The sequence below is a fragment of the Lissotriton vulgaris genome, chromosome 7 (genome assembly GCF_964263255.1).
Source record: "Lissotriton vulgaris chromosome 7, aLisVul1.2, whole genome shotgun sequence".
Lineage (NCBI taxonomy): Eukaryota > Metazoa > Chordata > Amphibia > Caudata > Salamandridae > Lissotriton > Lissotriton vulgaris.
In genome coordinates, this window is record NC_141695.1 from 585,779,770 (window position 1) to 585,804,353 (window position 24,584).

Consider the following 24,584-nt stretch of genomic DNA (forward strand, 5'->3'; position numbering starts at 1 on the left):
AACAAAATCTATCTGGGCAACTGGTACAGAGTGCTGTTGGTTTAAGTGTCAGTCAGTTTACCTAGATCAGGGGTCTCCAAACCGGTCCTGGAGGGCCGGATCCATGCCAGAGTTTTTAGATATCCCCATTGAAATACATGTAGTAATTTTAAAAATCTGGCATGGATCCGGCCCTCCAGGACCGGTTTGGAGACCCCTGACCTAGATGACCTGCTTCATCATTGGGTTGCCACGTCTTCCAGACAGTTAGCTGGCAAACAGGCTGCCTGTAGTAAGAGGAAGAGCTTGTGTGGTGGTGGAAGATTACCACCAGTTTTGAAGTGAGGGTTCAATGATTGAATATGTATTTACTTCGCAGTATATTAATAATTATTGAACTTCAACACATGTTGACTCTTTTTAACTATAATAAACACAGTAATAGAAACGTATCCACTGTTACGAGATGACATGGTAATGTGGGTTTAGGGTAGGTGAATATTTTTAGAAAATGACAAATAAATCTATATTCCTTTTTTAAATAAATACCCTTCTTTTAAATAAAAAAAATTATTATTTGTTTCATTACACAAATTTAATATGCCCTTCACCCTTTCTTAAAATGTAAAAAATTATTTTTTTTATAATTAATTCAATAGTTAATTCTAAATTCCCAAATCAAACATGCAACGTATATATCATTATGCAAACGATTTAAAATGTCTTTACGTTATGAATACAATTTCTTCCACTATTTCTACACATTCTGAATAATCAATAAAATCACAACACTACCCTTACCCTCATACACTACACTACCCTACACTACACAAACACCACTACACTACCCTAAACCCTAAAACACTACCCCCTACACATCCTACCCCCTTCCCCCAGTCCTGTCCCTACAATCTTACACTACCCTGCACGACCCCAGCAACACTACCCTTAACCCTTAAACACTACACTACACTGCACACACACCACACCACTACCATAAACCCTAAAACACTACCCTACACTAAACAAACACCACAACACTACCCTAAACACTAAATCACTACCCCCTGCACGACCTTTCCCCTTCCCCTTCCCCCACTCCTGTCCATAAACTCAAACACACCCCTGCTTGACCCCCAACACTACCCTAAACCCTCAACCCCTACCCTACACTACACAAACACCACAGCAGTACACTAAACCCTAAATCACTACCCCCTGCACAACCCTCCCAGTCACCACAACACTACCCTAAACCCAAATACACTACTCCACACTACATAAATACAACTCTAAAACCTAAAAGATAACCCCTACACAACCCCAAAAACTACCCTGCCCCACTTACCTCTCGCTCACCTAAAAGACTACCCTACACTACACAAACACCACAACACTACCCTAAACCCAAATACACTACTCCACACTATATGAACACAACGCTAAAACCTAAAAGAAAACACCCTTCTCGACCTCAAAAACTACACTGCCCCACTGACTTCTCGCTCCTCTTGGTCCCTCGCTTCACCGTGCTTCCTCTCTTCTCCTGCTTCAGGCGTCTTCAGAGCTGCACTTCGTTGTCCTCTCTTCTCCTGCTTCAAGCAGCGTCAGAGTTGCACGTCATTGTTTAGAAACAGAAGCGCCTCCTTTTCCAAACAGCAAGTCAGCAAAGTAATTGACTTTGCGAAGTAAAGGTATATGCGAAGTAATTGACTTTGCGAAATAACAGTATATGCGAAGTAGAAGCATCAAACTTAAAGCATGCGAAGTAAAAGATCCTGCAAAGTAAAAAATGTATAGTAATGGTAAGTCATAGTAGTGGCCGTGAAGTCAGGGTAGATTACCGTGAGTATCCACTTGAGGAACACAAGAATGATTGTGATGAGCCAGTCCGTCTGCATCGCCTACGATGCCGCATCTGGCCACATCTAACAGTATTGGGGCCTCCTACCTCCGTGGGGACCTGGGGGGATGGTCTCTGTGTGCTCAGTGGTCCACTACCAGATGGACTGTGAGGAGGAACATTACCACGGAGCCGGCTATTAAGGGCAGGCTGAGTAGTCAGCAAGTGCACTAAGCACAGGCAGGTCCTGTGCTGCATGGAATGCAACTTTTGCATATGTCTGCCATCTGGTTTCAACTGCTTACTTTGCAGGAGGAGGTCTAGTCCCGCAGGGGAAAAGAGGGCGGGATGCTACTTCTTAGGTTAAAACACAAGATACTAGGTCCTTAAATCATTATTGTGTTTGTGGGGGCCCTAAACAGATTGTTGTCGGTGCGAGGAGCAGGTCTCTACTGGAGCTTTGCATGGTGGGTTTGCACTCCAGAAAGAAGTATCTGTACCATCTACCTCGGGGGGGTATACCACAAGCTCAAATTATAGGAAGAACAATCTTCATCCAGACGGAAACTGCACAGTCCACAGAGTGTAAGCACTATTACTGTCACGGAGGAGGGTGAATCTTATCCACTAACAGTTCTTTGCTGGAATGTGGCTGGTCTAAGAATTAAATTAAATGACCCAGACTGGCTTATTTATGTGAACCATTTTCACATATGACTCTTCAATGAGACCTGGCTTACCCAAGCAACATTTTGTCCTGGTTATGTAACTCTTTTGAGCATTCCTGAGCCCTCTCCCTCTCGCAGAGCGTCTGGAGGATTATTGTTTGCACTATGGTCATTATAAATCAATATCGCTTGTTTCTAAGGTTAGTCTCAGCATATTGCTATTAGGGATTGGAGGAGAAACATTCCATTTATCTAACTGTACAATTGCCCTCTAGAATGACATAAGGGGCCCGATTCACAGAATTAACTTAAGACAATATCCTAAACTTACTACTTTTGGTATTCACAGAATGCACTTACTACTTTTGGTATTCACAGAATGGATTTACGACTCTTAACTTTACGTTCGCACTCGGGCCGGAAATTCTGGCCCGGAGGTGGAGCTTGCGGCCCGCCGGTGGAGCTTCCGGCTTGGAGCCGTAGCTTGCGGCCCGGAGGCAGAGCTTCCGACTTGGAGGTGGAGCTTTTGGCTCAGAGGTTGAGATTTAGCCATGGCTGAAATCTCCACCTCTGGGCCGGAAGCTCCACCTCTGGACCGGAAGCTCCGCCTCTGGGCCAGAAGCTCCGCCTCTGGGACAGAAGCTCCGCCATGGGCCAGAAGCTCCGCTTCAGGGCCGCAAGCTCTGCCTCCAAGCCTGGAGCTTCGCCTCCGGGCTAGAATTTCAGGCCCGAGTGCGGACGTAAAGTTAGTAGTTGTAAATCCATTCTGTGAATATCAAAAGTAGTAAGTGCATTCTGTGAATACCAAAAGTAGTAAGTTTTAGATCATTATTTAGCCAATAGCAGCATCAAGACTCCTTGCCTCATAGGAGCAGATTTTAAATGTAACCTTCGAACCCCTCAAATGCATGAAATTAATAACAGAATTTGAAGACAAATTGAGTGGTATTTCCATTATTGATCCTACCTCATGAGTTCCCCATACGGGAGCAGCCGGTCAACTTGCTTCCCTAAACTTTGTCCCATGGCCAGCGCGCCTCTAGCAGAAGGTCATTGTCTGATCAACAAAGGGTACCTACATTTACTAGGGGACTGTATCACAGCCAGATAGATTATATTTTTGGGGATACTTCTATTTAGCACAAAACTATTGCTTTATAACTGACTTTAGGTCCGACAGTAATCAGTATCCATTGAGCCTGATGCTGTCTTACCCTATGTCTGAGTAAATCATTAGGATTGTCTAGGTCTGTTAACCCTGACATTCAGGTTGGTAATAATAGTAGGATGGTCAAGTGGTCCAGTATTGAAGCTAACAAGGACACAGTGTCTCTAATATAACAGAGCTTTTCTAATCTTTTTGAACCTTTTAATTTTAATTTTATTTTAAAGATTTTATATAGCGCTGGCTAGCCCAGGAGGTATCAGAGTGCTTTATATGAGTTTCAGACCATAATTGCAGGTTACATTGTTACAAAGGTTACACAGTTATTAGAGCCTGGCAACATAGTGACAAGTAAGGTCGAGACAAACAAAAAGGACATATGTGTAAGGGTAAAAGCAGGCATGGGGAGAGATTCAGGGGAGGAGGGCGTAAGAGCAGGGGAGGTAGAAAGAGAATGCAAGAGGGGAGAGAGGGGAGGGTGAGAGACACAGCGTGGAAAGAGGAGGGAGGGGTGAAGGGGACACAAACCGGTATACGAATCAGAGCTTCGGTCAAGGTCCTGTGATCCCAGGGGAAGTGGTATCATTTCCCCATCTCTGTTGCGAGAGGCTTCCTATACACAGTGGACTCTCTCAGAGGAGTCTCTGAGACTCCAAGGCCTACATACTGGATACTTCCCCAAAAAGGGGAGAAGTAGTGATTTGGCAAGGGGTGCCATACCATACCTCAACTGTGAGTGGCTCCCTAGGCGCTGTTGGCTCTCTCAGCCGGTTCGCTGATACTCCAGAGTATAAATATTGGATCTTTCAACAACAAGGGGAGAAGGAGTGCTTAGTTAAAGGGCACAAAAGGACAGGAGGCAAGGCGGTATAGCAGGCAAGGGGAAAGATTCAGCTGAGAAGGGATAGGAGTAAAGGAAGTAGGACAAAGAAAGAGTGCTAAATGGGAACAGATAGATAGATAGGAGACATAAATACGATGGGGGGGGGGGGGGTGGGCAAGACAGGGAGATGGAGAGAAAAACTGTGCCCAAAGTCCGACTGGGTAGGTGACGGTCAGGGGATGAACTAAGGCCGATCTCCTCAATAGCTGAACAGAGCAGCTCCACCGGGCGTCAGACATAGTGTTCGAACTCCGCTGTCAGTATGGAGATCAGGAGTACTTAGAGATTGTCAGATTTGGGGGGAGGGGGGAAGAAACCATGGACCGAATGAATTCCAGATGCCATCTTGAGGTTAAAAAGTTAAAAATGGCGGCCACGTCGCTGTGGCACCCACAGCGGCAGTTCTCGCTCCTGTTCACCTCTGCCAGGCCAATAGGGACAGTTATAGGTAGGGGGTTAACGAATTCCTTATGGCTAAGGGACAGTTATGTTGCAGCAGGATAACCCTCAAGATAAGGGGTTAACGATTTCCTTATGGCTGCGGGCGGCTTCTCATCTTCAGATTAAGATCTGCACTACACCAAAGTCATGAGGAAGCTCACTTGTCAGCACCAGATACTGAAGACCCCTCCAAATTCAGCAGACCCGACGGGGACCTACAATGTCGCATGCAGCTATGTATCGCATAGTGCACAGGGCAGGCCACCACTCAATTGGACCAGCCCAGTGCAGGAGCGGTTCCCGGTTCTTTAGTAGGCCTCTCGCACGATACTGTCCTCTGCTCTACTCACCTAGGTCAGGCCCGTACTCCCAGGAATGGCTGTGGCCAGCTACCAGCTGTTAGATGGCCTGTGGCAGGAGAATGAGCGTTGAGGTGCGTAGACATCCAGATATTTCAAGGGGAGGCACAGTGCACCAGCGGGGACACTAAATGGAGAAATTCCCGCAGTCTCAGCAGATCCAGCCCCTGCGCCTCACATGTAGAAATGTGAACAAACTTCACCCATGTTGTCCAGTTTCTTATGCTGGGTGCAAAACCCAAGGGAAGGCAATTATCGCAATTTTAATCGGCAAGGAGGCGGCTGGCCCCATCTACTCTGCGGTACCTGGCTACTGCTTGACGGGACTCTTGGCGGACTGCTGTGCCCAGCGGAGGGCTCTCGCAGGTGCATTCTACCACTCGAACCCACAGGACCTGCGTTTTCACCTCCCCTCGTGGGCTGTCCACTTTACTGGAAGAAAGACTGGGGACCCAGCGAGCTTCCGCATCAGGAGGCGGTGGACCTGCCCAGGACAGAGCTTAACGGGCCGCTGCAATCTCTTTCTCTACTACTCTCTGGTCCACACAATCCTCTGCAGCGTCCCACTGGGTGGCTTCATGGACCACCACATCTGCACCGGATGATTTACGGGGGCGCTCCTCGTGCACCACAGGAGCAGGGACCCAGCTTGAGTGATCCACGAGCCGCCATTTTGCTTCTTGCCCGGGGCAAACTGTAAGGACCCTCCCTATAGATGAAAACGGGCTATACTATGCTTGTACTCCCTCCAGTGTAGCGGTGGAGGTGTATGCCGGCCGCATTGGTGCTCCTGGCAGGGTGCATGATCGGTAATAGCCGGAGCTGAGATGAGGGAGATGGCGGATGCCGCCAAGCTCCTGGTCAGGCTGAAGAGAGCTTTGTGGAAGCGCCGCTTTAGTGTGCCTCGGAGCTCGCACCAGGGTCACATTATACCCAGATAACCTACTGCAGCCTACTGAGGACGGAGCTGACTGCACACCGCGGGGGCACAGTGGTGGCTCAGTACGAGGTCTGTGGGTCACCCGCCATTTTGTCTGCTGGCCTGCCGTGGCGGAGCCTCCGTGCTGGGAAATGCGGCGCTACATGCTCTGAAACTCACAGCTAGGGACCGGTGTGCGCACCCGACTTATAGACCTGCCCCTGGACATACGGTGGACCACTGCGCCTGCAAAAGAGGACTTACAGGTGCGTCCCTCATTAAAAGAATTGAAAGGTCTCACTGGGCTGTGGTGGGACCCGACCCCTCACCCGCAAGTGATACCTAGCCTGGCGACTGCCAGCAGACTGCTTCTTAGTGACCTGCTCAGAGCTCAGGCGCTGGGGGCGGAGTTTATTGATGCGCCCGTGCAGCACCCCAACGTAAATCTCGGAGGCCTCCGAATGTTGCAGATAGGCTCCAGGAGAGCTGGTGCTTCCCTTCTGCCTGATCCCCGAACCTGTACGATTGGAGAGCTCTGTGGTCTGGGCAGCTTTCCCCCCACGAAGCATCATACAATACCCTGTAAGATAGAAGAGGGGATCTCTTGGCCTCTGCTATTCACCAAGCACGTCACCCTCTACCCCAAGTGCCAGAGTGCTGTCTCCATCAGCCCCCCGCAAGGTACATTTGCACACAACATGGGGGAAGGCAACGCGACTCGCCACTCCCCACTCCACAATGCGCCAGATGTGCCTGGCTCTGCTCTAAAATCCCTGACCCTCGTGCAAACCAAGGGGGCTCGCCGCTGAACATTTGCGTCATCTGGGGATGCGACTCTCCGACCCCCACCCCACAACGCGTTGAATGTCCTACTGGCCTGGCTCCCATAAGAATGCCCCTGACCCTCGACGCTAATGCTGAGGTCAGCTGCTCTCTCCCCTGATGGGCTACCCGCCGGGGGCTCCCCCGTGCCTTAAATCACACCTGATCGCCTGACACCATATGGTGCCTTGTAGCCGGGCCCACAACGGCGAGTGAGGTGGCCGTGCTGGGGAAAATATTACCCCCGCATCAAGGGCCGTGCTAACAGCGGGTGCAGTGCAGGACGTTTATGAGATCCCATTAGTTATGCTTCATGAGCAAACGTTTACTGAATGCAGGGATGAAGGAATATTTTGGGAAATTAATCCAGTCGAAGGCTCCTCGAAATGTAGGATCATCATGGTTCACCTTGGATTGCCACATTGATGGACCTGGCTCTTTTTGCAGGTTTATCCCTAAACTTTTTGCCTTCTTCCTCCTATTTAATCTGACTTGTTGTTTTTGGCTTTATGACTCTGGGCACTTTACCCCTGCTGACCAGTGCTAAAGTGAATATGATCTCTGTCTAAATTACATTGGTGAGTGGCTTGTCCATGTTTGGCATATTTGATTTACTAGTAAGACCCTTGTAAAATGCGCCAGAGGTTCCTAGAGCCTGTAAATCAAATGCTACTAGTGGGCCTGCAGCACTGATTGTGCCACCCACATGAGTAGCCCAGCAAACATGCCATAGGCCTGCCACTGCAAGTCAGTGAGTGCAGTTTTAAACTGCCATGTCGACCTAGCAAGCAGAACCACTTGCCAGGCCCTACCTTCCCTTTTACTGCATGTTAGTGACCCCTAAGTTAGGCCCATGGCAGATCCATGGGCAAGGGGCAGTGTATTTACAAGGTAAGGCATGTACTGTTGTGTTTTACATATCCTGATAGCGAAATGCCACAAATTTAATTTTTCACTATTGCAAGGACTATCTCACCATAGAGTAATATGGGGATTGCATTGAAATATCTTTGAAGTGGAACTTCCAATTAGAAGAGATTGAAATTTGGAACTTGGGATCCCTGAACTCACAATTTAATAATACGTCTTTAGTGAAATTTGCATATTCAAAAATGCCACTTTTAGAAGGTGGGCATTTCCTTGCTTTACCATTCTGTGCCTCTGCTCTGCCTGCTTGTGAGGTCCACGTCTGAGAGAGGATGACAGTTAGGTTCTTTGGGCCGCATGGATCAACACAAGGAATTGCGATTCCTAAATAACGATTTTTAAGGAATGGCTATTTAGGAATCACAATTCCTTATGCACAAATTACGATTCGCTATTGGTAATCACAAATTGTGAATGCAATTCCAAGGGTGTTAGGGGGCTTAAGGCCCCCCTGAAGCACCCCCAAAGAAGGAAAGTGTGCACATGTGGCACACACACATGCCCTAAGGGAATGTGTGTGCGCAACATGTCACTTTGAAAAATGCACTTTTGTGCATTTTTTAAAGGATTTGCAAATTACCATCAGCTCGTATTTGATGGTAATTTGCGATTCCTAAATGCAAAATAGCATTTTTGAAATGCTACATGCATCGCATTCAGCGCATCGCAAATTGCGATTCCCTAAATGCATTCCTTTAGAAATGCTACTTGTATCGCATTCAGGGCATAGCAAATTGCGATTCCCTAAATGCATTAGCAATTTAGGTTATCACAAAAAATTGCAATTACCTAATCTGCGAATTCAAGACCTTTGATTCATCAGAAAGGCCTCTGCAAACCGACCCTTTTGCGACCGGAAAAAAGCTTGATGCACTCTAGACAGTCAAACAAAGGGAGGTGGGTTGTGCTCTGATTATCCGTATTGCCCATCACCAGGCTTTTGGGTCTTCCTGAGTTAGAGTGGTGGGAGGAGTTGTCACTTGCACATGACTAGGGCTGCGCCTGTCCTCACACAAAGCTAACTTCACCCCCCTGTAGTGTGTCTGGAGCCAGGTCAGAGAAAGGAAGGGTCTGTGCACTACAGACACTTTTCTTTGAAGTTTGCCTACTTCAAAGGCAGAAACTGGTGTAAGTACTGGAGCTGTGACGCCTCATGTTTAAAACACTTCTGGACTTAGAGAAAATACTGCCAAGAAGAAGAGCTGGAGAAGCTGTAGGAGGGGAACTGCCATTCTGCGTGTTGCTGTTTTGTGCTGGCCTGCTGCTTGCTGCTTCTGTCTTGAAAAGTGAAAGGACTGGACTTTGTTTTCTGTATCCTGCTTCCAAGGTTCTCCAAGGGCTTGTTCGTACTTGCCTTATGTTAAGAAGTATCAGGGCCATCAAAGACTTCACCTGCAGCCTCTGAACACCTCTGCCTGGGGTTCTGAGCTGCCAAGTGGTGCCAATTCCAGTTCTGGGCCCGTGGAGGTGGCTTTGCTTCAAAAAGAGAAGAAATTCCATGCACCTAAAGAATCGATGCTGCGCCTGCCGTGCAGCTGAAAGATCACTGCAGCCTGAGCTCCTAGCACCATGTCACCGACATCCGTGGAACTCGCTCTGACATGTACGCAGACCCTGCTGAGTGGCTGAAGAATGAAAAATTTCCTAACTACTGTGAAGCTGTGAAGGAAAGTTTCACTTCTATTAAGGACGCAGAGGCGAGGATTATGTTTACCGCTTTAATTTTTATTGCTCAGCAGCCTTAACAGTAAACAAGTTAAAGACTAAAAATCCCATGAGTCTTTCCATAAACAAGTGACCATAAGTTCAAGTTCAAGAATTTATATAGCGCACTACTCACCCAGAGGGTCTCAAGGCGCTTGGGGATGGGGTCCATTATTTATTGAATAGCCAGGTTTTAAGTTCTTTTCTGAGAAGTCGGGAGGTCAGGCAGGGAATGAGGGGAGCAACCGCTAGAGGCAGCCCCATATAAATAAAGTCCAGGAACAGCACTTCCTCTTTCTTCGGGCGATCCACATGATTCAACACGCATTAATATTCTTGTTTCTGATCCGATCCTGTAATAAAAGGAACAGTGTCAGCCCATTGAAAATTAACATTATACCTGCATCAGAAGGTGCATTAGATAAGCCAATTAAACTCACCAATAAGTTCACAAGACAAATCCATCACCAGCAATTCCACCAAACCCTCAAAAGGATTGATACTTAGCCAACTCGAAGCTTGGTCTTGGGAGGGTAAGAGTGAGACAATATGCTGGGTGGGATAATCCTCGCCTCTGTGTCCTTAATAGAATTGAAACTTTCCTTCACGGTAGTTAGGACATTTTTCATTCTATGACAGGACCGGAGGCTCTGATTATGCTAGTTCAAAGTTGATTGACAACCATAGAAACCATGCCTTTATAGGTTTAAAATAGAAAGTTTTAAAGGTGGAATCCGAGGACCTATCTGCAGCTCTAAGGATGTCCTCCAAGCGCCCACGAAGGGCAAAGGCCTTCAAAGCCATGGCTCCCCTTGCTGAATGGGCTCTAAAAGCTGAGATATCAACTCCCGCTTCCTGGAGTATCCATCGTACCCAACGGGGCAATTGTGGCAGCTGTCACAGCTTTGAAAGGTTTCTTGAGGGACAGAAAAAGTTGTGATACTCCAGGAGGTCTGTATTCCTCCGTCATCATCTCGTATGCCCTCAGGCATCGCAGGACACACAACTTGGGGTGGCCTGGGAAGGCCCGGTATTGACCAACTCTGGTGTTAGACTTAGTATGCTGCGGGACCGTGAACGACACCTCATCCAGTGTGAACACAAGCGCCGAAACCTCCAAAGCTCGGGTATCTGAAACCCGCTTACAAGAAATCTGGCAGAGCAACATCGCCAGCTTACCTGTCAGCTCCTTACGAGAAAGATATTGATTGTCCTGCTAAGATTACAAGAAACAGAGTACCATATTAACATCCCACAATATGGAATACTTCGGACGAGGAGGAAACGACAGGCGTATACCTCTCAGCAATCTGCAAACCAAGGGGTGTTCCCCCACTGGAACTTCATGAATGTGCAGGTAGCTTGCTGAAATGGTGGATCTACTGGCATTAATCAAGCAATAGGCTCGGTCCTGATCCACTAATTCGGTTATAGTTTACCACATGAATCACATCAGCCCCACATGATCCAAACCTGTCGCACACACCAGAGAAACCACTTTCTCCAAGATGTTCGGTAACGCTTGACTGTAGATTATGCCCATGCCTTTCTGATAAGGGACAAAGCTCTCCCCGAAAGGTCCAGGTCCTCCCAACGTCCCCTGTAATCCTCCAGCTCATGAGATTTAGGCTGCCCTCTCAAACTAGAGGGTTCAAGTTGCCCTGAGCATCTGTCAAGAGAAGAGGTGTCTGGGGAAGTAGGATTGGAGAATCCATAGAAAGTTAAAGATAAGCTGGATTCCAGACTTGAGATCTCCAATGCAGCGTCACTAGAATTACTTCCACCTCCTGATTAAAGCCTTGATCCTGGGGATCATGGCGAATGATGAAAAGGCATAACCGTGGAACTGGATCTAATCCTGTAAGAAATCAACCGTTGCCTCCACCAGAGGATCTGGACGCCAGTTGAAGAAGCAAGGAATCTGAAAGTTGAGATGTGACGCAAAATGATCCACTTGACACGGTCCCAACCGAGCCATCAGCCCACGGAAAATGGCCAAATCCAGCTTCCAAGCACTGATGCCTGGAAAACCAGTCCGCCGTTTGGTAGAGGGAACCCGGAAGGTATTCCGCCTTGACCGACAAGTTGTGAGTCAGACAATGTTCCCAGAATTCTTAGGCCAATTCCTCCAAGAGTTTGGATCGACTGCCCCCCAGACGATTGATATATCTCACCGCGGAGATATTGTCCATCTTTAGAAGGATGGCACACAAGACCTTGTTGGTCGCTAGGCTACAAATCGCAAAGGATCCGGCCAAGAGCTCTAAACAATTGATGTGAAACGATTGCTCATGCTTGGACCAGTGACCACCTGTAGGAAAGTCAACACAGCGGGTGCCCCAACTGACTCTCTAATTCCAAACTTGCACGTGTTCGAGCCACCAAAGGAGCTCCATGTGTGCCTCTTGCGAGAAGGAGATCTCCTGGGAATACGAGAGACCGCGATGCAGATGCTGCGTCTTCAAGTGTTGTAATGCCCGGTAATGCAAGGGGCCTGGGAAGATCTCCTGTATCGAAGAGGAAAGAAGCCCGACAATCTGGGCTAGGTGATGTAACAAGAATCTCTCTCTCTCTAAAGTGTGGCGTAGCTCTCTGTGTATCAAGCGCTGTTGGGGTAATCAGAGACATTGCTGGACCGTATCGACCTCGAAACCCAATAAAGACTGTTGTTGGCCAGATTATAAACTGATTTCAGATCATTCAAGATGAACCCCAGATTCTTCAGGATGTTCTGGGTCATACCAAGTTGTGATATCAGGGTGTGCTTCTCCTGGTGCATCAGAAGGATGTCGTCCAGGTACACGATGAGACAAACCTCTTGTGCACGGAGCCATTCCATTGCTGGATGTAAGACCTTGGTAAAACACCAAGAAGCTGAAGATAGCCCGAACGGTAGGCATGTAAATTCGTAGTTGAGGCTGTCCCACTGGAACTGTGGGAACGGCCGGTGGGGGGGGAAGATGGGTATGGTAAGGTAGGCATCCTTTAGGTTGAGCCATACGAGCCTATCGTTGGGGAGCAACACATCTCTGAGAAGATATGATGCCCTCCATCTTGAAGTGGCGGTACACCACCCATTGATCGAAATCCCAGAGATTGATCACAAGCAGAACCCCTTGTCTTTCTTTTCGACAAGGAAGATATTGCTCAGGAACCCGTGGGGATGTAGAGAAGTTTGGACAATTGCCTTTTTGTATAGGAGGTCGCGCACTTCCGCATCTTCTATCCGGGTGCTCTCTCTCTAGAGGGAAGGTCAGAGGCTTGGGGCTAGACAGTTGCCGGGGAACCCTGTGACACTCGATGTGGAATCCCCCAACAGTTTGCAACACCCAAGCATCCCCTGTAATTGCCGTCCCCAGTTGTGACAAAACCATTGCAACCTTCCCCCTACCTCTGGTTCAAAAAAAGGGATAGGCCTTACCAGTGGGTGTACCAGGTGCGTTGTTTGCTCCTCGGGGTAGCCTTCCCCCCCATGGCCTTTGCCGCTTCCTCTTGAGGGGCAGACCCCTCCAAACTTCATCTGGTCCTACCACTACATGGATCGTTTAGTCAGGAGCTTATGGGTGTTGTTGGTATATGGGCGGCCAGAGGAGCACCCCCGACCTCTTCCAGAACTTCCAAAAATATGCTGGCTAAACACCTTCTTGATAGACTGTTGAGCTTTATCCAGTGAAGAGAAGGTGATTACAAATTGGGTTAATTCCTTAACAAAAGTTTCTCCTAAGAGGCCCCCATTGGCCACAGTTTGATGGGCTGGTGAGCTTGGTAGAAGCCAGGTCACCCAGTCTTAGTTCAAATTTAATGAGCAGTGAGCGTCTCCGCTCAATTGATACCACACAATTGCCAAGACAATTGCCAACAAAACAAAGAGCTCTCTGTACCCTGCCCGAGAGGATCTCGGGGTCTATCTTGTGCTCCGTTTCTTTGACATCCTCCGCCATGTCCATGATCTTGGTAAGCAGGTCTAAAATGTCTAGGACCTTATCCTGATCCGCCAAGATCAGTCAAAACGCTTTTTAGGGTCTTTAATAAACTTGCCACTAAAGGTGGCCATCTTGGTGTTAATTTCTGGAGTACATGCCACCTCATCTGAGAGGGAAGGCCGGGGGCATTCGCCTATTGAACAGCCTTGGACCTCCTGGTACATCGGCTTCCGAATCCGGCTAGCCACTTATGATGCCATCAAGGGCGCGGGAATCCATTCCGCAGAGCGGGGGTGATAGATATCCTCCGGATTCAGTAAACCCAAGATATCCACCAAGTCCTGAGGTCCTGAGCATGAGGTACTTCCGGGCTTTCTTTGCGCCCCCTTCTGGACGCCAGGGTCTGCTCGAACACGGTTCCTCATCTGACTCCTCGTTTGGAGCCTCAGAATCGTCCCCAGTATCTCCCTCTGTGCCCGCAGGGTGGCTGGAATCATCATCAGGGGTACCCTCCAGTTGGAAATCCTCAGGCCGTTCCAAAGTATCCAGGCATCTCTTAAGGAAAGCCTGGCGCAACCTCTCAAAGGCATTGTGGGGTTTGAGGGCTGATGAAACCGCCCTTTCCAGTGATGCATCTATCACATCCACCAACCCCAAGTGAATGGGGAGTAGTGACTGGTCTCCCTCCTCCTGCTCCCAGGTACGAAATTCACCTGCCATAATCGACTTTGAACAAAATGGCCACTGTGGGAAAAAGAAAGTACTAAAACAATTGGTTGTGCCTCTGCTTGCTTAACACAATTGACCTAAACACAAGGCTCTGCAGTAAAAACCGCACTATTGGAGAAAATCACTAATGCCGAAGACGAGAAGACTAAATAAGCAAAAAAACGCTCCAGATTACCACACAAAATCACTCTAGGGGCGAGGAACTGTCTCCACTATTCAGCAGGAAACAGCCACCACGCACCGAGGAATGTCAGGAATGCAGAGGAGCGTCTCGCCATGCACGCCATGCCCTCTATTGGGGTGAGCGGTGCACCACGCTGGCTGAGATTAAGTAAATGCCGATAAACCGCAGGGAGCGAAGAGCAGAGGAACGGCCCAACTGCTGGCCAAGCGCCCGTAAGGCTGTTGAGTGAAGGAGCCTCACAGGACGAGAAGGGCCGCAGGAGCGACCCAGCAAGCGACTCGATGAACCTACGTGCTCGCCTCAGAGGACACAATGTGTCAGAGAAAGAATTTTCCCCGGATCGCTGAATCGCCCCTGAGACGCGTAGACCCTCAAGTGCCCCACTGTAGTAAGCGAATAGCACAAGCTTTAAATTACGTTCCACACATTTAATTAAGCTCTACATATAAACAGAATCAAGAAAGGCACTTATGGGGGGAGGAGCCAAGCTCGCGACCGTGATGGCCGCGTTGTAGCTCGGCTCTGTCGACCTTCTCGCCTGTTTTATTAATCCTGTGCCTTATCCTGCCCCGAGAAGACGTCTTTGAGGAAATATGGAAACATGACAGATTGCTGATGCTTACCACCTGCTCCGGAAGCTCCTGGGTGCGGCGGATACTGAGCTGTGCCTTTGTTCGCTTCGGAGCCTGCGAGGCGGGCGGGCATGGACTTGCCTGCGGCTCCCGACTGGGGCGCAGTTCCTGCGCCGGCCCCTGGTGGAGGAGAGGGGTCGACCGAAGAGGCCAATGTGCGGTTGGAGCGGTGGTGACTGACCGGGCCCGGACTGGAGGTCCGGGGACCTGGTGGGACCTGGTGGCGGGGTGCCGCATCCCTCGGACGGGGGTTGACTGCATGGGAGACACGTCTCCCCTTTGTCTTCCAACCGGCCATTTTGAAATCCTCCGCCCGGACTCGGCGGGCGGCGCCCATGGGCCAGAGGTGCTGACTACCTCCAATGTTTTGGTGGCCCGCTTCCCTGCACCACTGGTGCAGTTGACTGTCCCCGGCTGGCTGTCGTCGAACCCCGCTGGCAACCGGATCGGGGCTGGAGTGTATAGCGGCCTCGCCGTGCTGACAAGATGGCGGCCAGCGCCCTGTATCTCAGACCCGTTGTCGACGGGAACACTGGCCTGTCGCACGGCACGTTTGCTGAATACTGTAGGGGTGATCCTACGATTGGCGACGTCCTCGCTGCCTTGAGTTCCTGGCATGAGTCCATGATGTTGAATGCCGCTGGGCCGGATGATGATTTTCTTGACGGGCTCGCTGAGCCGCCCCCCACGTGTGCGGACCAACCGCTGAACTGTGCTTCACGGACCTTCCCGGAGGTTGATGAGACTACGGCCGTCGCTTGTCTGGAGGTCTGGATGCCCGTTGCTCTGCTTTGTCGGGAGCGCTTCCAAGGAGTGGAAATGACGGAGGGACTCCGGCCGGGGTCCGTCCGGGCCTGCCTTGCCGTGAATCCCGGCGATTGTTCGCCTTGCCCTGCTGAGCCGGGGTCCGATGTTTGTCCTAGCGGAGCGAGTGCTCTTTCTTGGTCAGCCGGGCGGTGCTCGTGTTACCTGCTGTTACTGTTGCTTTTTCTTGCTGGTCCGATCCGAGGCCATCATGACTGGTGCCGTGATTCGTGGCCTGGAGTTCTTGCGTTTCACTCCTGGCCCGTCAGCTTCTGGTTCAATGTGCACTCCGTGTCTATGGCCCTGGACAGACAGGGTTGAGATAACTTGCATCGGCGGACTACTACTTCGTGCATGGATAAATGGCGTAATTTCGATTGTACAAGTATGATCGCTTCCTCATCATGTTCCTGTATTTGACTTTGCAGTGACTTCCTCTTCTCGTAGGTTCCAATTGTGCACAGGTGGGTGGTGGGAGCAGATCGTTTTGATTGTATGTCTCCTCTCCCATTAGTTTTTAGTTCTTTTTTCTCCCTTCCCCTTTCTTCTTTTTCCTTTCCTTTTTCTCTTTCTGAGTCTATATTTCGGGACTCGGTTTTTGGGCGACAGGCACACTGCTAGGCGGGGGCTAGGCCGTAGCCTCTGCATGCATGCTGGGTGGGGGGTTTGGGGGTGGGTCTTTTGTTTTGTCTTGGTTCTATGGGCCTTATTTTTCTCCTTTCTCTCTTGACTCTTCTTGTTCTTTCCTTTTTCCTTTGGGTCAGTTTGGTGGTTAGGTGTAGCGCTGCTTATTGTTTCTGCTGTTGGTCTCTCCACTAACGTTAGTCAAGATGTTCTACGATCATGGGGCGGGTACTGACCAGTGTGTTTTGTACTGTTTGTTCTTATCCTCAAGTTCTTCTGATGATCCCCTAATTCTTGCCTAGTTTGTTGCTAATTCGCTGGGATCATTGCCCGCCATGTGTTCTCGATGAAGTGACTGCGTCTGATCCTCCTTACCTATAACTTTAAAAATTAACCTCACTTATCCTGTACTCAGTGGTCCCCCCTTTTTTCCAGTAGGTGATGTACCGGATAATTGCTGCTCCTCGTCTCAGGAACTGCTGAGCTGTTTTGATTTTGCCTAGAGTGCTACCACTTGATTTCGCGGCCGGCCTGCATGGTTGTGGGCCCGTAACTGTAAGCTTTTGTTGCACAATAAAGGTTTCCAAAAAAAAAAGAAAGGCACTTATATGGCTGCTGAGCAGCGAAGAAAGAGGAAGGGCTGTTCCTAGACTCTGTTTATATGGGACTGCCTCCATGGTCACTTGTTTATGAAAAGACTCATGGGATTTGTAGTCTTTACCTTGTTTACTATTAAGGCTGCTGAGCAATAAAAATTAAAGTGGTAAACATAATCCAAGCCCCGGTCCTGCCATAGAATCAACGCATCACCTGCTCATGGCTGGGAAATCGACGTAGTACCTGCTCGGCTGCCACATAGACCCAGCGCATGTGGATTTTCCATGCACCATACTTTTGCGATGTCTCTTCATTAATGTAGCCACAGGGTACACACCCAAGGCAGCATGTCCAGAAACTGACAATTCACCTCCCTTCACAAGAAGGAATAGACGCAACACTTACCCTGCCATGCTGAAGGAGCTGACTTCTCCCTTCTCCTGAGACTAAGGAATCAATGCATCTCCTTTGGTTTCCGATGGCTCACCTCCCCGGTGCCTGTTTTTCATCTTTGAATTTGACTCATCAAAGGTACTTTGTACTAAAACAAACGCCAACATAGATTTTTATGAACTGAACTTTCTTATCCTTTTTAAAGTGATATCTTTGCTTCTGTATGATGGCTTTTTGTCTTTTTGGACCTGTTTTACATAGATAAATATGGGCTATGTTTCTAAACTGGTATGGTGTCTATTTGTAGTATTTTTACTGTGTTACTGTGTGTGTTGGTACAAATGCTTCACACATTGCCTCTCAGATAAGCCTAATTACTCGTGCCAAGCTACCAAGCGGGTGAGCAGGAGTTATCTTGGGTGTTTAACTCCCTTACCTTGACTAGAATATGGGTTTCTACTTGGACAGGGTGTAAGCCACTGCCAACTAGAGACACCCATTTCTAACACACATTAACTAAAACTGTTAAGCAAAGCATTCCTGAAAGAGTTAAACAAGCTAGAGACAATTATTATAAGATCTTGAATACTAGCAAATCTAATTGGGAGGAAGACAATAGGTCAGATGTACTTGAGGCTTCTAAATGTAGGTATACCTTGTTATTCTGACAAATCATTGCCCTTTGGAGTCAAGAGGATTTTTCCACAGCTGTACATCATATTGAATTGTCTCTATGGGAGCAACATTGTGCACAATTATCCTCTATGGAAGAATTATAATTAGCTACTCCCCCTGAGGGTTCAGTTAATCCAGTAGAGAATGGTAACTTTTCACCATTATTGTATGCTGAATCATTTCCTAGGACAATACTCTGCATGCTGCAGGGAGCTCAAAACCAGAGATAGCCGCAGGGCCAGATAAAATTCCGAAAGATTTATTCCAATCAGAATGAAAAATGTCCTAGTAATAATGAAGGAAAGTTTCAAGTCTATTAAGGACGCAGAGGTGAGGATTATGCTGTACTTTCTTTTATTTCCTTACCAGCAGCTTCAACTGTAACCACAAGAAAAAACTAACATTCCCATAAAGCATGCTTAATAGGTCATCACAGTCCACCAATAGACAGCTCCCATGGTCCATAAGGCTAAGTGCTTCCTGTAGGGCTTCCTCTTTCTTAACTTTAACCCAGTTATCCTTGAGCTTTGTCACTCTGTCTTGAAACCATCAGGATCTGAAAGAAGATGCAAACAAAAACTATGACTCCATTCTCCAGGTAAGTCCCCTTAAGCATTACTTATCACAAAACTATTAGCCAATAACTGTATGGGTATTCATGGAAGTAAACAACTCGCATGGAATAATTCACAATGCATAACATTTCTTAATAAACATGTACTTATACCTTATTACGGAGCATCTGTCCTATGTCCAGTAGTCCTAATGAATCCGGGTTGGGAGTAGGTCTTTCGAAGCCTCTGGTGGGCATAATCCTCGTCTCCGCATCCTTAATAGTATTGAAACTTTCCTTCATGATTTTTAGGAAATTTTCCATTCTATGTCCGGTCCGGAGGTGAGCATTACGCTCGTACAAAGCTTATCCACCACCAACGACGCCATGTCTAAGACTGGTTTGAAGTAAAACCTCTTGAACATGGAGTCTGATGACCAATTTGCAGCATTTATATTATCTTCCAACCTGGCTCCTGGGGAGAAAGCTTTCGAAACCATTGCACCCCTTACTGAGTGGGCGCCAAACTTTAAGATGTCTATACTCGCCTCTTCCATCATCCATCTAATCCAACAGGCTATAATTGGTGTTGAAACCGCCTTGAAAGGCTTCCTCAGAGAAATCAATGAATGTTATTCTCCTGGTGAGCGTTTCTCCTGTTATATTCTTGTATTCCTTGAGGCAGCGGACCATGCACAACTTTGGGAACTTATCAAAAGCCTGATAAGACACAAATCTTGGATCCAATTTAGTTCTTCGGACAATATGGAAGGTGACCCCCTCAGGTGTAAACACCCTTCCCGTTATGCCCCGGACCCTCACATCGGACACTCTTCTGCATGACAGCAGACACAAAAGCATCAACAGCTTATTTGACAACTCCTTATGAGACAAGTATTTATTGGGTTGCCAAGACTTGAAAAGGTTTAGGACCTTACTGATGTCCCATAGTGACGAATACCTGGGTTCCGGAGGGAGCGTAAGGCGAATTCCCTGCATCAACGTACAAATCATCTGATGCCCTCCCACTGGAGACCCCAGAACCGGCAGATAGCCCGTTGAAATCGCTGACCTATAAGAATTGATGGGGCAGTATGCTAAGCCTTGCGATGCTAACTCAGCCAAGAAGTTCATAATGGCTACCACCTCGCACCCCATTGGATCTTGGTCATTCTGAACGCACTAACTAACCCATCTGGTCCATGCTGCTCTATAGTGCTTAATTGTGCTGTTTGCCCAAGTTGCTTCCAGTAGCTTCTGAGCCTCATTCGATAGGCCTGAGACTCTCCAGCGATGCGTGAAATCCGACAGGCCACTAAAGGCATTCTCCCTTGTTAGACCAGGGGGGGAAGGTTGCCCTGGGGATCCCTCAGAATAAATAGATCTTGGGTAGAAGGATTGGAGAATCCCTAGAAAGTTCCAGAAGAACTGGAAACCACACTAGAGACCTCCAATATGGTGTGGTTAATACCACCTTTGCCTAATGTCTGCTAACCTGCGCCGTGAGCCTCATTATCAATCCAAATGGGGGAAAAGCGTACCCTGTCTCCCTGGACCAATCCTGGAGAAAAGCATTCATCGCAGTCTCGAGAGGATCCTGCTTCCAGCTGTAAAACCGAGGAAGCTGATCGTCCAGGCGAGACGCAAAGAGATCTATCGAGAATGGGCCCCAGTGGCGATGTAGCCTCTGGAATGACTGTGAGTGCAGTTGCCCCAAGCTCAGGGCCGACTAATTCCTGGATCACCAATCTGTTACTACGTTGGAAGCTCCCAGTAGGTATTACGCCATCACCGAGATGTTGTTGTAGAGGCAAAACATCAAAAGATCCTTGGCAAGGTCCGCTAGGGCCTTGGACTTGGTTCCTCTAAGGTGATTGATATAATGTACGGCCGAGATGTTGTCCATCTGGGGCACATCAACACCCTACAGACCAAAGAGGGGTGTAGCATCCTCTCTGATTCACACTGTATGATGTCATGTATTCTATTTGGTTACCATAGCTACTAGAATGTATCTTTACAAGCTGTGGGCTGTTTTACTTTGAGCTTGGATGAGATTTGGATGTGTCTCCTTTATCTCCAATAAAACCTGAGCTTCTTCTCAATCCAATCCTGTGTCAGCTGCATCTTTATCAACAACCAGGATCTTACATTGGCGTAGTCGGCAGCTGAAGAGAAGGGAGACTCAACTATCTCAACAAAACTATTTTTCATGTTTCTTCAATTTCAAGGTACCATTTTCTCCTATTTATTCTGTGCTTATGATTGCACCAGCGGCTGTTAATAATAAAAGTGCTTAGACTGCACCAGCGGCTGTTTTCAGGATTAATTAATTAACCTTGTTACTGAACTTTATGTCCTTTGGCATTCTTCAATACTTCAGCGGCTGTTGATATTAATAGTGCTTTGATTGCACCAGCGGCTGTACTCAAGATTAATTTAATAATCTTTTAATTGTACTTCGTGTCTTTTTGACACCAACTCCTATTTTGATTGGATTTTCTAATAACTTTATGCTTATAAATAAGATTTCAACTTAGCATTATTTTTTTTTACTTCACCAAGCCTTCATACCAACTTGGCATTTCTATCGAACTGTGAAGTGTGTTTTGCTAAGAGAATAGCTTATTGCTAAATAAGCCTGTCATTTGCAAGTGGAATTCTTGCTAGTCAATTGCAAGTGTAAAGCTCCGTTTTTTTTTTCAAGTCAAGAGTTAAAGATAAACGGCTGTTGTAATCTATTCTGACTCTAATGCCAGCGTTTATAAAGGGGTCTGCGTTTGTTTAATCAACCTCCTATTTAAAACTTGCAGCTGTTTGCCCCTGTTTCCCCTGGTGTTATGGTGCCGTTTAACGTTTGAAATAGGGAAGGCTCACTGTACTTGCACGAATTGGTAAAGCAACACCAGCTTTCAACTGATCTCATTACACGATCTCAACATGCTGAAACGGCAGTAAAGCGGCTGCCACACGTTCTCAATGTGCTGAAGCGGCAGTAAAACGGCAAGTACATTTAAACATTGACAATCCTCGAAGGTGCTTGCGGCAAGTACATTTAAACATTGACAATCCTCGAAGGTGCTTGCGCTCGTGAAAGCAAGTGTCTTTGAAAATAAACAGAGCTTGATGGTGCGCTCGTGAAAGCAATCACTCACTCAAACGTAAACAATTCCGTGAGTGTCTACGCGCATAGCCCTCTTCTCACCTGTCATTGTTGAAAGCCCGTGATTCAGTGGAACGTGTGACGCGCTGTTTCTTTGCCTTCTGAATGACTCACACCGTCACGCATCTCGACGCAACCCTAACATTACCTCTGACTGGTTGCTCTGCATAACTTAACGTCTGACGTCATTGGGAGCCATTTTCTTCCTCATCTCTTCGGTTCCCCTGACAACTCAACTTCATTACATCTTGAAGAAACACATGCCTGCAGTTAATTGTTAATTCATTGTGTAGTTTTATTTTCGTGTAGTTTTACTTCACAGTGTTTAACTTGTAATTTATTTCTTTACTAATTTTTATTATTTTGTCAAGATCTTCTTTCAAGCATCTCGTGGAACAGTCTCCTGGACAACACCTCATCACAAGTTTGTTATTTATGCTTAACTATATGATTATTGCAAGTTAATGTCTTTTTAGGCTGTGTCAGCAATCTTTTGATCATAATTTAACGCTTTTATTCCTCTTTAAATTAATAACCATGCAAAATGTCACTGCAGCTCCATTCTTTCTGTCATCTCCTGGGGACCCTCCTATTAAGTGGCAAAAATGGAAAAAGGTATTCGAACGTTATGCTAAAGTTTGTGGGGTTAGCTTGAGTGCGGAACGCAAGACTTCTCTCCTACTTCATTGTCTTGGGTCAGAGGGCCAAGATGTATTTGACCATTTAGCTGAACTTACTGCTGAGGAGGAAAGAAATCTGAACGAGTTTGAAATTTGTATGAAGAAGTTAGATAATCACTATTTACCCAAGGTTAGTACAATCTTGGAAAGATATCAATTTGCTAAAAGGTTACAAAATGAAGGGGAAACTATTGAGGGGTATGTCACGCAGTTAAGAAAATTAGCTTCCTCTTGTAAATTTGATACTTCAATTGAGGAAAGAATTAGAGATCAGTTCATGGTTGGTTGTAATATTGAGAAGGTTCGAGATGAACTTTGGTTAAAAGATGAACCATCTTTAGATGAGGTTTTACAACTAGCCAAAAGAGTTGAACATTCTCTAAAGTGTGTTGACACCTTGAATAAAGACAAACAACCCGCTGTTCACGTTATTAAGAAAACTGTACCTGACTCACAAAAATCTTCTGGGTCTACTTCTTCTTCAAATTCTAAAAAGAAACCCTTTGTACCCAAATGTTTCAGGTGCGACAAAATTGGTCATTATGCGAATGACACGAAATGTCCTGCTTTTAATGCTGTTTGTTCTAAATGCAAAAAGAAGGGTCATTTTTCAATGTTATGCAAAAGTAAAACCCCTTCCACTTCTGTAAAATTCGTTGAAGATGAATGTCTAGAAGAAGATTTTGTCTGTGGACAAGTTGTTGTTCAAGTCACATCCACAGCTGATCAAAGTAACTGTCCTATTGACACCATTGAAATTGAGGGTGAGTCAACGGATGTTCTTTTTGACTCTGGTGCCAAAATCACTATTATTTCTAGAAGTTTTTATTTGGGTAAGTTATCCAAAAAGACTCAATTAGTTAGAGCTGACATTCGTCCGTTAGCTTATGGAGGTAAACTTATTCCTCTTATGGGATGCTTTACAGGACGTATTGAGTATAAAAGTCGTTATACTGTTGGCAAAATCTATGTTTCTCAGAAGGGTGATAGTATAATCAGTTGGTTCCACCAAGGTGATCTTCACATAATGTTGGATCCCAGTGGTCCCAATCCCATAATACTTAAAGAGCTTGTCAACTCTGTTGTCTCTGTCCAAGTTGATTCTAATGTTGAGTTATTGTCACGCATCAAAAGGCAATTTCCTAAAGTATTTAGAGATGAATTAGGTTGCCTCAAAGACTTCAAGCTTGAAATTCCACTAAGGCCTGGGTCTCAACCCTATGCTTGTAAGCCTAGACCCGTTCCCATTTCCCTCAGAGATGAGATGATTAGTGAATTGGAAAAATTAAAGTTGGGTGGGATCATTGAGGAAGTTACTGGGACCGATTGGATTGCGCCCGTGGTGGCCGCACGCAAACCCAATGGTTCTTTGCGTCTATGCATTGATTTGAGGCAATTGAATAAGTGTGTTATCAGTGACAGATACCCCCTTCCTAACATCTCTGATCTTTTGACTAAAGTGAACAATGCAAAAGTATTTAGCACCTTAGATTTAGCCTCTGCTTACCACCAGATTGAGTTAGAAGAGTCTTCAAGGAATCTTACATCTTTTATCACTCCCTTTGGAACTTTTAGATTTGTCAGAATGCCCTTTGGCCTTGTTTCAGCGGCGTCTGTATTCCAGCGCATTATGGAGAAAGTTCTCAAAGGTTGTGATAAAGTATGTGTTTACCAGGATGACATTCTTGTATTTGGCAGGAATGATGTTGAGCATGAATCTGTCCTGTTTGATGTACTTAGTAGACTTGAAAGAGCCAACCTCACCATCAAGATTGAGAAGTGTCATTTTGGTGTCTCATCAATTCATTATTTAGGTCACACAATTTCAAAAGATGGTATTGCCCCTAAGGCCAACTTAGTGGATACAATTGTTAAGATGCCCCCCCCTTCCTCCAGAGAAGAATTGATGAAATTCTT